Source organism: Papaver somniferum, chromosome 9 (genome assembly GCF_003573695.1).
Source record: "Papaver somniferum cultivar HN1 chromosome 9, ASM357369v1, whole genome shotgun sequence".
NCBI lineage: Eukaryota > Viridiplantae > Streptophyta > Magnoliopsida > Ranunculales > Papaveraceae > Papaver > Papaver somniferum.
This window is the reverse complement of record NC_039366.1, coordinates 36222473-36229400: the sequence shown is the minus strand read 5'-3', so window position 1 is coordinate 36229400 and position 6928 is coordinate 36222473. Positions and strand designations below refer to the sequence as shown.

The following is a 6928-nucleotide window of genomic DNA, read 5'->3' as shown; positions in this document are numbered from 1 at the left end:
CACCTTTGCTCCGCGTCACCCGATTTATTGTCTACGTGTTACCCAACCCAACGATGCTACATGTGAGGGGTCGTGTTGAGATTATTAGTTTCACATTGTTTGAGTTATCTAAGATCTAAGATCTTGCGGTTTATAATCCCTTATGGCCACTTCACTCATATCCAATTGATTTTGAGTTGAATACCTATATTCTAACACAGTAGATTATATTGAGTATGATGTTCCTTTGCTTCGGGAAAAAAAGATGACACCTGTAGAAGCCAATTTTTATTCTTTTAAACATGTTCCAAAGTTGGTTAGGAGTATCCCATAAAGACTGAATATGCATGTGTCTGCTTTTTTGAGCTCCAAACAAATGAAGTAGACAGCATGACTGCCCTGTTATGTTGCTATGACATAAACTGTAAATCTGTAATAACTTCCAATTTTATAGTAACACCAACACAATTCCGGGCCGTTACGACATGGTCATATTTTAGTTACCTGAAACATAATTCAAATGAGACTACGGTTGTTCAAGTTCAATTTATAGTAAACCAAACATTTGAGACTTGCTAGTTTTTTCATTCTCACATGAAAGTCATTTATCACCATGAAACTTATATTCATAACAAATATGAGTATTTGAATCACTATCGGCAAAGCTTTTTTGTTGGCTATTTATTTTTTATTTATGCCAAATGAAAAATGTTGGTACTATAAAAAAATCAGGTGTACCGTCGATAAAAATTTAGGTTGAACAATAATTTTTAATTTGATAATGACATCACAAGTGAAGGGAATGATTCTCTCATGTTTATTGCCTTGGGCAGCATCAGAAGCACAATAATGTAAAATGTTATTCAAATGTCCGAATTCTGTATCTTCTTCCCCTTAAAGGCCTTGATAAATAAAGCTGTAACGTTAAACGGTGATGAAATCCTCGCTTCCTATTGGTCTAGAAAGGTCTTTTCTAATGTAGAATTTATGGTGAGGACACTTCACATATCTGTATTGGTTGGAATAATTAAAATTTTGTTACACTTTGTTTACATAAACTACTTAACTGCTCGTTAGTAACGGTGTTGGCAAAAAATTAGGTAGACAATACTTATGTTAGAATTTAAACTTGAATTATTTAGTTAGATCGTGTTTACACCTATACTTAACTGTACTTTAATAAGGGTGAACAAAACTCACGTTCAGATAAAAAAAAAATAAAATAAAAAAGAAATCGGTGATTCACCTAAAAAGGAAATCGGTGATTTCGACAAATATTCTATTGTTTTATCAATGTTTTTTCTGAGCGGAGAAACCAGGGAAGAAAGTGATTTTGCCATCGATTGTGGATGATCAACAAAGCCGAATGAAGAGATTTAGCACAAATTATTCAGGTACAGGTTGATGCAAATATTTTTTTTTGAAGATCGTTCGAGCAAATTTTACACAAATTATTCAGAAACAATTCATTTCCCCTTCATGAAAAAAACTTATATTTTGAATTTTGATCTGTTGTTTTTGAGTAATTCAGGTACAATTCAATTTCCCCTGCAGGAAAAAAACCTAAATTCTGAATTTTGATTTGTTGTTTTTGAGAAAAACCCAAAATTTACTATTTGGGTTTGTAATTCAAGGGTTTGGAAATTCTGGGTTTTTTTTTGTTGAATGTGGGTGTGTATTTGATTTCTTTGTAGGCATGTTCGTCATTGTTTATTTTTGGTATAAATAATAATCATGTTACCTGGTGTCAATGAATTTGTTGATATCTGTAGGGCTGCTGGGATTGGTCGTACTGTAGTTAACATTGAAAACACTTGGGAAGCCAATTGCTGGGGAAGAGTTTGGAAGAATTAGAAACACTAAATCTAAAAATTCAGGTATTACTCTCTGTCTCCTGTTGGTGTTGGTGGTACCATATGGACTTGCTGCTTAATATTTATAGCAATACTTAGGAAGGTCTCAGGTGATGATGGATCGATCTTCTCACATAAGTTGTTGCTGTGACTGTGGATGGCATGAATTACGCTCCGCGCTTCATGAAGCAAATATTGGACTTGGAATTGGCTTTGCTCTGTATTATAAGGCAAATAATAGTGACCACCATGTTGCCTTCAAGGTACTTAATTGGTTGCCTACTAGATGATACTTTAACTCATTCAGTTGCTTGAGGGATATCCACCCAGTACCTGAATTCAATGTGTCATATATATATGAGCCCGTGAATGATTTTGTTTTGTTACGTTGCAGATTTTAATACCTATTAAGTTAATATGCTCCATGGAACAACACTCGCATATATGTATCAGAATTTAATGGTTTGGAAAAGGCAATGAGGTCATCTTTCATAATTTTCTCTAATTGATTCATCATAGCTTCTTTTGTAGACTCATACTTCAGATACATGGATAATTTAGAGAAAGTTGTAACATTTGTTCTTGGACCCAGGTATGTGGTTGGTGCTGGAGCGCAGGAAAAGGCAGCCACTGCAGAAAGAGTAATAGTTTTTATCTTCCTTTCTTTTATCCCTTTTTAATATATAGGAAGTTCATTGTTACAGTAAATCTTAGATCTCAACTAAGAGGCAGTGTGGAAAACTAACTAAATATGTAATGGAGATGTAACTAATTATTCTAATTGACTGCTATAAGCACGTTAGATGTGTAGCTTGGTGCAATGCTGAATAATAGGTTAGCTCAATGTGATATGATTGCACCAAGTATCTGATATTTCTCCACACTGATACACTTTATAGAGGTTTCTTTGGAGTTCTTTCTTTATTGATTTATTGAACCAGGCCAGTTGGTATGTGGGAATTGCTGGTGGAGCTGTGCATTAGAATTGGTTGAGGTGTTACTGATATTAATAACACCACACTGCTTGACGAATTACCAGTTGGTATGTGAGAATTTTAAGATGAATTTAGTTGTCTTCTTCCCAAGTACCTAGACTTTTTTGATGGTAACTAATTTGTCCTCTATACTACTCATATAGATTCATAGTGATAAAAGAGATATTGAATTGCAAACTATGTTATATGCCTAAAAGCTGAACATTACTTTTCTTGGTACTTTTTGCAGGGTCTTGAGGGTATGGCCTGTATGAGCTTCTTAAATTGTTTGTATATGAGTAGTCTTACATGGGAATTAAGATTCATATATGAATTTAATGCTGGGGTGGTTATACGTAGTAATTGCTTATAACATTGTGCCAGGAAAATCACTTTCTCCTTTAGATATGCAACCCAAGTATACACCAACATCAACACACCTGCAACAAATGAAATTCGAGAGAGGTTAATTGGTGCAGTGTATTGTATATCATACACCATTACTATAGAGAAAGTGTGCATATGGAACTGGGTGTGTGACGTGTTCTGTTGTATTTATTTTTCCTTATATCATTAAATTACATGTGGTCTTAATGCTGCTGATCTTCTTGAACCGAACCTTATGTACATTGTGCATGTTCAAAAACCTTATGTTCGGTCCAAAGTTCCTGAAAATTTATTACAATATGTTGCTCTCACATTCATCTACTGACTCATTGTCCCTTACACAGGGAGATGCATGCTACATAATCGTTTGGAAGTTTGATAAACAAAACCACAAAGGGAAAATAGCACCTGACCCCAGAGAAAGAGTACACTAAGGAATTGACATGAGTCTCTACAATGAATGACCCAAGAACTTCGCGTGTACCATTATTGGAAGCTGATGGTATAAACTCATTACTTTTGCGTGTACTGAATCTGTTGCTATTCATTATGCTATTACTAAATATATTGTTATTCGCTTTACCATGTACACCCTGGCTATATGGCAGAAAATTTAATTGATAATTGGGTCTTTGATTTTCCAAGTTTATTAATTGTGGTCAATACTGAAAAAGCGAATCTCTTTTGCTGAAACTCTTGCTGCTGCAACCTCCATTCTAGCATATGTGGAGTTTTCTTTTGTACTATTTTTTAGCATCTCACTTTCTTATGGCATTGTGAACAGTGAGTATTTCTTCCTGTTATTGTCATTAACATGCTAGAATTGTCTTTACCACTCCTGTTTCTCTTAGGTACCCCATTTGTTACTCTTTGTTACATAACCCATTAGTTATTATCAATTATTACATAAGGCGTATCAGTCACTACAATCTGATACAGAAATGCTCTTATATACAGTACTTATGAGAATATGTAATAATAAAGTTCTACAATTTGGTAATTGTAATAATTATTCATGTTCATTACTATCTCATTAAGTAATTAATTATACAATTTGGAAACTGTAACAATTTAATAATTTTCGTGATTTCAGGTGCCATTCTTGCATATCAGTTACTACAATTATTCATGTTTCCATGTTGACTCTAACAGATCAACTTCCGGGAGTCAAGGTGATTTACGGTATGTCCTTTTTTACAATTCGATAAAGGATTTTTACCCTGATCCTGGATGCCCTCGAATATTTTTCTATGATTTGATGTTTCGGCTCCACTTGAAGATCGACAAACCCGGTAAGAGCTTTTTGTTTCCATGCTTTCCCCCCACTTTTGTTTGATTTTGTTCAGAGTACATATGGGTGTTAGTGATAATGGAGAACATTTTGTTTCCCCTAATTTTTTTGGGAGGGAACGTTACTTATAGTAACTTGCTTCCCTTAGTATTTTAGGTTCACATTTTAGGCGTGTTAGGATGCCGCACTTTCTGCTTACGGAGCAAAAAAAAAAAAAAAAAACATTATTCAGGTACTAGCCCCCTTTCGTTGAATATCTATATTTCTAAGTCTGTTGCTGTGGGGTTTTGAGAGTGGTTTGAACTAAAAGTTTCCGAGAAGGCGAGAACCGATGAAAGCCAAGTTTAATGTCACTGTCAAAATTGAGAGTTTTGTCAATGTGTGAGATTTCTGGGGCTTTTGCAGATACTTTATATCATCAAGTATATAAATAGCGTCTATAAACTGGAACTAAAGTTGATTTTTCCAATTCGTTCAAGTATATATATACTTCGCTTAGTGTCATTATTGGAAGCTTTATCGTTTCCTTTAATTCTTTTGTGGTTTTATTTAATAGTTTTGGGTTTACCATTCTGATATTGTATTTTCACATTATCAACAAGTCAGGTGATTTTCAGAAATATTTTGTGTATTGGATTTTACTCTTTCTGAAGCAACTTATAATTCAATCTCATCATGTATTTATCAAACTTTTAGATTTGGCGTTACTTCAAGTCAAGACAGTGACACAATTTTCCTGGACAGTGTATGCAAGACTTGGACTGCTTGGACTGCGGAAGCAGTAGCTTATCTAAAAATATATGCAAGACTTGGTCTTTAGATGACGCCTATCGGTCAAGCCCCAAAGTAATTGATAATTTTTAATTTTAGATGCTTATGTTCAGTTAAATTATCATCGTAATTAATGACTTAAAATTATCTTAATTGATATCCGTTCTAATCAAATTGCATTATGTCAGGTGTTAGATCAAAAGCCTTGCGCAGGAAATTGATACACAAAGGTGTTAGATCAAAGCCTTGCTAAAGATTATAACAGTAACAGTAAGGGCTTACTCTTTCTTTGGTTGTCTTAGCTCAAGAGGTAGAGCGCATGGCTTTTAGTCACGAGGTTGTGGGTTCGGCTCCCACAGACAATGACTTTGTATATTAGAAGAAGTTTGCTATGCCCGGTGCGAAGCACGGGCACAAATCTAGTATACTCTAATTTGGAATAGATAAGTTTACTAGATATGAGAACACGTGACCTCTTTTCCTGAGCGCGCACCTGCAAGGCGATAAATTATAATTGAAACATAACCTACCTTGTACTTGACAATTTAATCTAACAAGGACGTGACCTCTTTTCTTCTTCATGTGTGCCATTGAAGCTACAAATAATGTTGCATGGATTAAGGTGCTACACGGAATAGCTACAAATAATGTTGCATGGATTAAGGTGCTACACGGAATGTCAGACGACCGATCTTTTTTATGCATTACCAAAATGTTTGAAGTCCTCTAGTACAGTTGTTGACCAATTACTGGCACCAATGAAAAGACAGCATCGATATTAAATCCTAGGATATATAGATATCATGAAATATCGATTTGATTACTCAGAGGTATTTCTTTCTCAAACAGGCTAACTTTGTTTTAACCGATCACATTGGAGATAACGGACATAATTATATTATTGAAGCAGCAATAAAACCCGAATCCCTTCTTTTTAAAATCAAACGTTTACAGTAGAAAGAAGTAGAGGAAGGATTAGGAAAGGGAGGAGCAAAGAGACATAAAAAAAAGTATCATTAATCTGCTTCAAGAGAGAGTGATGCTAGTGTTTTCGGTGTTGCTGTCAATTATATTTCACTTGCCCGAACAAAGACTGTCACTACTATGGAATATGTATATGCATATGCAATCCCCTTTCTTCTGAATTTGGATGTTAGAAGATATGGAGAAGATATGGAGTATATATGCCGTTATGATAGAAGATATGGAGATATTTTGTTTCTCTTTTGTATGTATATTACGCATTCATTAGTTTGTATTCGTAGTTATCCTCTTTCTGTTTTTAGCTCTTGAATCTTGTATAAGATGATGTTGTTGTAACTTTTTTATCAATCAATCAAGTGAGAAAACCTTTTTCTTGAATATAATGTTGTCATGATAAACTTTGTCATGGCATCAGAGCCAGAAAACATCTAAACCCATTTCCGCTGCAACACAGAAAGATTATTATCATGTCCCTCAAATCTTAAAATATCAGAAATCAAGTTATCTCTTTACTCAGATCAGTTAATCATGTCTCGAGAAGATTTTTCACCCATTACTGTCAAGTTTGATGGAACCAATTACAATCACTGGTCATATATCATGAGAAGCTTTCTCAAAGAAAACAGTATGTGGAAATATACCGATGGCACAGAAAAGGCCCCTAATGCAAGCAGTTCCAGCGTTGAGGA

The 6928-nt window shown here is 34.6% G+C and overlaps 1 long non-coding RNA gene across 23 annotated transcripts; it reads left to right on the top strand.

The window, feature by feature from the left end:
- The first annotated feature begins 1244 nt into the window (after positions 1–1244).
- LOC113313438 lies at positions 1245–5836 on the top strand. Of its 23 annotated transcripts, none has more exons than XR_003341852.1 (11): positions 1245–1373; positions 1752–1856; positions 1932–2095; positions 2227–2313; positions 2425–2473; positions 2779–2874; positions 3057–3066; positions 3191–3338; positions 3538–3695; positions 4287–5330; positions 5444–5836. It is a non-coding gene; the product is annotated as an uncharacterized LOC113313438 (long non-coding RNA). The 23 variants fall into 23 exon arrangements; XR_003341849.1 differs by having other exon boundaries at positions 2774–2874; XR_003341865.1 differs by lacking the exon at positions 2779–2874.
- The last annotated feature ends 1092 nt before the right edge of the window (positions 5837–6928 follow it).